This window comes from Mastomys coucha, unplaced genomic scaffold (genome assembly GCF_008632895.1).
Source record: "Mastomys coucha isolate ucsf_1 unplaced genomic scaffold, UCSF_Mcou_1 pScaffold23, whole genome shotgun sequence".
In the NCBI taxonomy this organism is placed as follows: Eukaryota; Metazoa; Chordata; class Mammalia; order Rodentia; family Muridae; genus Mastomys; species Mastomys coucha.
Window position 1 is genome coordinate 111,368,165 of NW_022196906.1, and position 9,232 is coordinate 111,377,396.

General features: G+C 44.5%; 1 protein-coding gene across 8 annotated transcripts in view; it reads right to left on the bottom strand.

The window, feature by feature from the left end:
- Rbms3 (RNA binding motif single stranded interacting protein 3) overlaps positions 1 to 9,232 on the bottom strand; it is a 1,349,634-nt gene that overhangs the window by 1,028,219 nt on the left and 312,183 nt on the right. The gene's annotated exons all lie outside the window — the stretch shown is intronic.

A 9,232-nucleotide genomic window follows, 5' to 3' on the forward strand; every position in this document is an offset into this window, starting at 1 on the left:
TCTGTGCTGTGTTCTGTGCTGTGTTTCTGTGCTGTGTTTCTGTGCTGTGTTCTGTGCTGTGTTTCTGTACTGTGTTTCTGTGTTGTTTCTGTGTTGTTTCTGTGTTGTGTTTCTGTGCTGTGTTTCTGTGCTGTGTTTCTGTGCTGTGTTTCTGTACTGTGTTTCTGTGTTGTTTCTGTGCTGTGTTTCTGTGTTGTTTCTGTGCTGTGTTTCTGTGCTGTGTTTCTGTGTTGTTTCTGTGCTGTGTTTCTGTGCTGTGTTTCTGTGCTGTGTTTCTGTGTTGTGTTCTGTGCTGTGTTTCTGTGCTGTGTTTCTGTGCCTGTGTCAGGGCTGTGGTAAGAGCAGTATGTCTTGCCCTCTCTGAGGGCTGCTGAGGTCAGTTAGAGCCCTCAAAAGAAGGTATCTCACAAGGAAAGCCTGGGCACAAAACCCAGAAGAGATGTCTACACCAATCAGTGTGTAGACCATGACAGGAAGACATGAGCAATATGAAGGGAAAAGTAGAACAGTTCCTCTAGGCTATCATGTGACACTCAAGAGGAGCTGTCTTAAATAGAATAGAAACAATGCCATTCTATTAAGTTATTCTATGACACTGTATCCTGTTGATAGACTTTCAATATTATAAAACTAGGAGGTACAGTGCAAGAAAAAAATATTAGCCCCAGGAAGAAATGGCATCACTTGATGATGAAATTTTAACATGAGACCTGGGAAAGTTCTTCCAAAACCACAAATATTATTTATAAAAGTAGCACCATTTATTTCTCCACTGTCGTTTATCATATAGGACACATACATGTATAACATTTATATATATAATCAACACTTTGTGATGTTTCTTCTTCTCTAGACTTTTTTTTTTCAAATATTATTATGTTTTCCCTGCATCGTCGCCCCAGTGGTTCACAGTTTTCTGTAGTGATAACCATAGCATTGGGATTATAATTTGAAAAGAACCTCCTCTACATTAAAACACAGTGTACCTTGGGGAATCATTGTTTGTCACAAAGCAATAAACTTCTATGAGTGAGAGAAGTGGCTATTTTCTAAGGGAAGCACGGGACGCCCATATGTGGACACCTGAGGTCCTAAAACATACATGTGAAAGGAACAGTTCTCTGTGGAAAGTAGGTGCTTAATACACTCTCATTAATTTGGACCAAAGCAAGCATACTGTATATGTAATCACATATCTGCGTGTTAATGAACTCCTTCAGAAGCACGGGCATACATTTAGCCCTGGTTTTAATATTTGCCAGTATTTTTAACATATACAAAAGTATTTCTAGGACCCCACTAGAGAAGTGTTAAGCACATTCTTTCATAACAAATTACCCTGTTTAGCTCTTCTTTTCTTCTTCCACGTTGTGCAGAAGTGGGTGCAATATCAATTAAAAGAAAATTCTGTGAGCTGCTCGGCTTTCTTGCACAAAAGATGAGAAGGGAGGGGATGGAGTCTCCCACTGGATGACACGGAAAAACCGAGCACATGGGTACCAAGGGAAAACAGGACTTGGGCTCTCAAAGACCTGCGAAAGTGCAGTCAACACCACTGTGCCTCGCATCAAACATCCCAGCTCCTTACTCTTATGGGGCGTTTCTCTACTAGGTTCCAGAAATCAAATTCAAAGGATAGAAGATAGTCAACATTTCCAAAATTTACAGTTCTATCTAATAGTCTCAACCCAATGGGCCAAAATACTTTAGACTATACTGTGAAAGAGTCAAGACATGATGGGAAAGACTCTGACATTCGGTCTAAAGAATTCCACTAAACTGTTAGATAGAATGATCTTTTTCAGTGACTTTAGGACCATCATACAAAACAGGATGAATGAACCCTGCTCAGCATCAGACCAAAAGTCGGTCTGGAGTGAGCTCTTGTGTGTCTGTGTAACTCATGGTTCAATGCTTGCTCTTTGCGATGCAGCTTCGTGTAGGCCAGGCCTGCCTCCCATTCCCCATGTAGCAGAACTGAGGATGACTTTGACCTTCTGACCCTCCCACTTCTGGTTGCCAACTTATGTGAATGTAACTGTGTACAACCATGCCTGGTCCACACAGATCCTACCCTAGGTCCCTGTAGTGGTTTGAATATGGTTGGCCCAAGGAGTTAGGAGGTGTGGCCTTATCGAAGAAAGTATGTCTGTCACTGTGGGCATGAGCTTTAAGACCCTCATCCTAGTTGCCTAGAAGCCAATCTTCTCCTGCTTTCCTGTTTGCCTTTGAAGCAAGATGTAGAACTTTCAGCTCCTCCAGCCCCATGACTGCATAGATGCTGCCATGCTCCTGCCTTGGTGATAGTTGACTGAACCTCTGAACCTGTAAGCCAGCCCCGATTTAATGTTGTCATTATAAGAGTTGCCTTGCAGTCTCTTCCCAGCAATGGAACCCTGAGACAATCCCAATATGGTCGGCGGCACTTTTCCAGCTAAGCAACATTGCTCTCTCTGGATTCTTTTCTTTTCTTCTCCCCTTCCCACCCCTTCCTTCTCTTGCCCTCCCCTCTACGCCTCTCCTCTCTTCTCCTTTCTCTTTTCTCCTGGTTGGCCTGAGAACTCACTATGTAGACCAAACAGGCTGGCTTTGAAACTCAGAGATCTGCCTGCCTCTTCCTCCTGCTAGTGAAATTAAAGGCTTGTTACAGAACATTCCCAAGTAAAAGAATTCACCATTGAATGCAGTGCTGAACCCAGAGGTAAGGTTGTGTCCACAAAGCAAGCAGGTCCTAATGTTAGTGTCTCTGTGGAAACGAAGGCTCTGGAGTGCACATTACAGATATTTCAATCTCCCCGAGGATGGTTCTGGCTCAATTGAAGACATTAGGAGGCAGATAGTCCTTTTGGTGGGCAGAACCTGAGGGAAGGGAGCCCTGGGAGCTGCATTTTCTCCACCACATGCCTTTGAGATGCACACGCTAGCACCCATTTCCCAGTTCCTCCCATGTAAGGGAAAGCACAAATGTCTTGCAGATGTTTTGTGGGATGGCTTCAGACGTGTGCAGTCTAGTGTAGTCCTAGGCATGCTCAGTTCATGACAGAAGCCATGTTCTATTGTTGTTTTTTAAGTAAAGTAAATCAGAAGGAAGCATGGGGAAAGCTTACTTCTCTGAGCTCTTCTCTAATGCCTTCACCGAGACTGAAAACTCAAGGACCTTCGGAGAAAAATGGGATCCTTGGTTTCCTCCCGAGACAAGAAGTCTGCTTTCTTGCTTACTTTTACTCTAGATAAAGTTTGCCATTGCAAAGCCCCTCCTGTTCTCTGAGACTGAATCACGTTCTTCCTGCTGTCATGTATGAGGCATGACCACACCCCACCTCAAAGAACGTGCATCATTACGTGAACTAACATGATGCTATTTAAAAACATACTGCGATCCATGCTTCTCTGTTCAGATATGGACCCTACACACATGACACAGGAGATATGACTAAGGAACTCAATTAGTTCTCCCTGATGGGCACATGAACTCTTATTCTGGGCCTGGGGTCAGTACTCAGCAAGAGTGTACCTGTGCAAGTATAAGGATCTGAGTTCAAATCCCCAGCATCCATATCAAAGCGGTATGCTATAGAGTCACCTAGGAGAGCTGTAGGTGCGGGAGGCAGGAGGATGGCTGGGGTGTGCTGGCTGTCAGATAAGCTAACAGTTCAGCTAAGCTGTTCAGATAAGCTAAGCTGTTCAGTAGGAGATCCTTTCTCAAAAGGGCTGAGGTAGAGCATGATCAGGGTGACAGAGCAGAACACACACAGTGTCCTCCATGTGCATGCCCAGAAGGCCATACTTATGTCCCCCCACACATACACACTATACAAACCAGAAAAGACATAAGTAAGTAACTTCCATTCCTTCCCAGGGAAGACAATCATTCTCTAGTGAGAACTTTCCCACTATGTCTCTCTTTCTTTGCGCAGTATTTTTTTTTCCCAGAAATCTTTTCTTTATCTGCTCTTTACTAAACACTTCCATCTCCACCCCTTTGGCTTCTCAGCCTCATCCCAGAGGAGTAACAGTCCATAGACAGGGCTGTGTAATAAGCTAATTTTGTGCTATTTCCTATGTTATGGTAATCTCCAGATGAAAGAGCGTGTCTCGGGCTTCAGCCCGCTGAGAGAAGACAATAATGATAAGATGGCTGAAGCTCCCAGTGTGTGGTGTGTGCGTGTTTCAACCATGATTGCAGCGCTCATGTTTGCACCCACCATCTGGGCTCCACGAAGTCAGAATGCCCAGTTAATCAAGGAAGACTTAGTGAGATTTCTGGGTGCCAAGAGCCTCCTTTGGTTCAATCACGGGTACTAATCATAAATTTGAACTGCTCACCCCATTCCTCTATTCTGAAGTTTGCAGAATGTGTCTTTCTTTCTCCCCAAGCACTCTGCCACCCAACTGTGGTCCCCATCTGGCTGCAGCCTGCCTGATGACTCCACAATGGAAATTGTTTTTTAGCAAACTGTTTCAAATAATATTTCTTCAGCTATGAGAGAAACCCATTCTGAAATATTCTGCTTTTAACTTGTCAGCCTTAAAAACAGCTGGGAAGGGGATCTACAGGGGAATGGACCGAAATCTCAGTTTTGAGAGTCTAAATAGAAACCATGATAATGAGAAGTTTTTAAATAATAGTTAAGAAGTGTTTTAGAGCAAAGTACCTCTTTTTGAGAGGCCAAAGAATGGCATCGATCCCCGGCTTTAGTGCTAATGTTCCATTTAATCCTAACTCACTGCTTAGTTTTCTTTCACCTCAAAAAGAAGGGATATAGATATTTGCTAATACTGTCAAGTATGCATATTTTAACGTTTCTTTTGAAATACATTTATAAGAGGATCCTAATAAAAAGATATTATTACATTCTACTTGAGACAATTGAAACCTTCAAATATGTTGGAGCCACGTTGGCAGGAAAACCTCTCAGAAATGAGGCCACATCTGCTCATGATGAGAGGGGAGAGTGGAGGCAATTATCTAGGCTTCGCACTGCACGGTAAGAGAGCCATCTCAGCCTTTGCACACCCACCCGCTTAACCGTAAGAGAACCATCTCAGCCTTTACACACCCACCCGCTGCACGGTAAGAGAAGCATCTCAGCCTTTGCACACCCACCCGCTGCACGTAAGAGAACCATCTCAGCCTTTGCACACCCACCCGCTGCACGGTAAGAGAACCATCTCAGCCTTTGCACACCCACCCGCTTAACCGTAAGAGAACCATCTCAGCCTTTGCACACCCACCCGCTTAACCATAAGAGAACCATCTCAGCCTTTGCACACCCACCCGCTTAACCATAAGAGAGCCATCTCAGCCTTTGCACACCCACCCGCTTAACTGTAAGAGAACCATCTCAGCCTTTACACACCCACCCGCTGCACGGTAAGAGAAGCATCTCAGCCTTTGCACACCCACCCGCTGCACGGTAAGAGAACCATCTCAGCCTTTGCACACCCACCCGCTCAAGCAAATGCCCGTTTCACTCCTTTACGTCTCTTTTTCACGTCACAGGTAGAATTATTTAAAGTTCTTATTTCCGTCAAAGTTTGGTTAAAAGAAATTTCATCGTCTGACATTCCAAATGCTTTCCCTTAGACTCTACGTTTGCCTTGGCCAGTGGCCTGGGGATGAGAGTGGGAGACTGTGCTTACATCCTGGTAATTGCAGCCTGGATAAGTTCTGGGCTGATAAGTCAAACAGGCAGTTCATGGCGACAAGAGGCCTTGCTAGAATTTTGAAGCACTAGCCACGGGGAATTGAGAGATAAACACGGGTGTTTCGGCTGGGCCTGCTTCCTGGTCCTCTGTGGATTTCTACTACATTTCCATGTCTAGGCCTCCCTGTCTTCATCAGGCTAGTGATGTAGTTCCAACTAGTAAGTTACATGTAATTTACAAAACTTAGCACGGCCCTCAGTCATAGTAGGGGCTTACGCAATCAGAGCCAAGAAGCTGAGTCACTTCAGGGCCCTCTCTGGTTACGCTCTGTGTCCTCAAGGGCATAAATAAGTTCACTCTCACAGTCCCCAAGCACAAATCCATTGGGGGATTCATCCATGCGTGATATAAACTGGGCTGTCCACAGACCTTTGTGAATTAGAAGACTCAACCAGAAAACCACATATTCAAGGGAGCCACACCAGTGTGAAAGACCATTTTACGTACCACAAACATTTTGACTACCTACTTTTGATTGCTAAAATGTGAATTTAAATTTAGATATGATTTGATTTCTCAGCAATCAATCTCTTCTTGAGATGAGAATAGACCCAAACCTATGATTATTATTCAAATATCAAGCGGTACTTATTAGAACTAAACAATTTCTGAAGATTACAGTGAGTCGGTGTGTTATTTTTTTTTTTAATAAGGATCATTCTTAAGTGAGAAAAGACAAACAAACATCGATTACTTGTGAGAGGTTCCAGATGAGCTTCCATCTGTAGCATGATTTAGGCTGGTTACCTCCATCAGTCTCTCTGGGCCTCTCCTACGATGTAGGCCCCACAGCTTCCACCTCCTTTAGCCATAATCTACAAAACTCTGCTAAGGGCCAACTGTCTTAGTACTGTGGTCAACTAATCAAACATGACCCATGGCTTTAGCCTCAATGTCAAATGCAGAGCCACTTCTTTATGCCCTCTGTGAAAGGTATTAACGCTGAGCATCTTGAAGCAGGGCCAGAGTGTGTCATAAGATCCTACATCTACCTAGAAAGAAGCAAAGGAGCAGGCACAGGGTCCCATTGACTCGACCCTGCCTTGACGTGATGTTCATAATGTAAGGGCCATTCAGCAAAAGCACTTGTTGCCTCTGCACGTGAAGTCTGGGTTACCAGTGGCTCTTCCCAGCCCCAAGCCACCCCATGATGGCCTTTCAGGCAGTGCGAGTGAGGAAGGCCCCACAAGTCGCTTGTTCTGGCTCCCTGGAAACTCCTGTGGCTTTCATCAGCCTTCAAAGTGAACTGGAGCCAGACATCCTCCCAGGGCCAAAATACTTTGGAAACAAAAATACGCAGTGCGGGCAAACCCACGAGAGTCAAGGCAGCTGAATAAGCACACAGCGCACGACACAGGAAACCAGGCTGCCCTGTAAATGAAATTAGCGTAATTAGGTTCTGTCGCCATCCCATGCTGGAGCTGAAAACTGACCTCTGCCAAGCTTTGTATTGTGTCAGATCTTCCTGGCTGAAGGCACATGGGACATTGAGCTGGAGACTCTCCTATGGACTACAAGAGTGCTCTGTGCTAGCATCGCCTCCTTAGGTGCAGGCCCCTAGAACCACACAGCACAGAATGGACCCCTAACATGTTATCTTAGGGGCTATTTATTCATGATGAGCTCTGTGTTAAATGGAACTCAACATAGACTTTAAAAAAGTGAAGGAGAGAGGAAAAGAGAAGAGGGAGAGGGAGAAGGAAGTAAGAGGTGAAAAAAAGGAAAGAAGAGGAGAAGAGAGAGGAGAAAGGGGAGCCAAAAGGGAAAAAAGGAAAAGAGAACGGAGAAGGAGAGAGTGTACAGAGAGAAGGCAAGAGAGAGGAGGAGAAGGCAGAGACAAGGAAGGAGAAACAGGAAAAGCCTTTGATGTCCCAAGTACTTCTCCCTAAGTGTCCCACACTGACAAAGAACTGATGATATGGGGGAAAGGGTCTGCCTCTTTCCCAGAGGGCATTCGGTGAGGTATTCTGATGGATAAACATCCCGTGGTCACCTTCCAGCTTCCCATGACCTCATGAAGAAGAGCGAGCCAGCAGCAAGTAGATACTGATGGTAGGAGCTCCCTGGTACCCAAATCAGCCACTGCTCCTGCATGCCTGGGAAGGTGCTAAAGGACTCTATGCTGGGTGCAGAATACCTTTTACAACACATGCAACATCAGTCAGCTATGCTAGTCAACATCCCAATGTAACCCAGCAGCTCAGCTGGTTGGATATTTCCAGCTTGAGTCAAGTTCCTCTGCCCCATGTACCTTATGTCAACCCTGTATTCCAGTGGGCTGGCAACCATCTTTCTTTGGCCCTTCCATAGTACCTGGGTAGGTCTCTTCCCCCTATAGATGGCCCTTCCATGGTACCTGGGTAGGTCTCTTCCCCCTATAGATGGCCCTTCCATGGTACCTGGGTAGGTCTCTTCCCCCTATAGATGGCCCTTCCATAGTACCTAGGTAGGTCTCTTCCCCCTATGAATGAGAGGGAACTGTCCCAGTGGACTGACTAATTGACTCAAACGAGGTATGCAGATATCTCACAAAGTCTCGGAGGGGGACAGTTTAGGATGTGACATAGTTTAGCTTTACCTGAGTGTATATTTTAAATGTATCCATGAAGAATTTAAAGAACAGAACATCTCTAAATGTTCAGAAGTAAAGCTTGCTATGACTAGCAGACTCAGAGTTTGGAGAAGCAATGTTCCTCACAGTCCCAGATAGTTAAACACTTGGCCTCTGGTTTGCAGCGCAGTTTGCGGGGGACTTGGGGATGTGGCTTCATTACACTGAGCATAGGCTTTGAGCTTAAAGACCCGATATATTTTGAGTGTGCTCTCTCTACTCTGTTCTTGCAGTTCGATATGTGACCCCTTAGCTTCTGTTCTGGCCACCATGCCTGTCAGCTGCTATCTCTGCTACACTGTTATGGACTCTAACTCTATGTGTGCATATGTGTGTATGTATATGTGTGTGCATGTGCATGTGTATGTATGTGTATGTATATGTATGTGAGTGTATATGTATGTGTATATGCATGTGTATATGTGTGTATGCGTGTGTATATGTGTGTATGTATATATGTGTGCGTGTATGTGTGTATGTGTGTGCATGTGTATGTGTATGTATGTGTGTGTATGTGTGTGCACGTGCATGTGTGTATGTATATGTATGTATGTATGTATGTGAGTGTATATGTGTGTATATGCATGTGTATGTGTGTGTGTGTGCATGTGTATGCATGTGAGTGTATATGTGTGTATATGCATGTGTATGTGTGTGTATGTATGTGTGTATATGTGTGTATGTGTGTGTATGTGTGTATATGTGAGTGTATATGTGTGTGTATATGCATGTGTATGTGTGTGTGTATGTATGTGTGTGTATGTGTGTGCATGTGTGTATGTGTATGTATGTGAGTGTATATGTGTGTATATGTATGTGTATGTGTGTGTGTATGTGTGTGTGCATGTGTATGTATGTGAGTGTATATGTGTGTATATGCATGTGTATGTGTGTGTATGTATGTGTGTATAT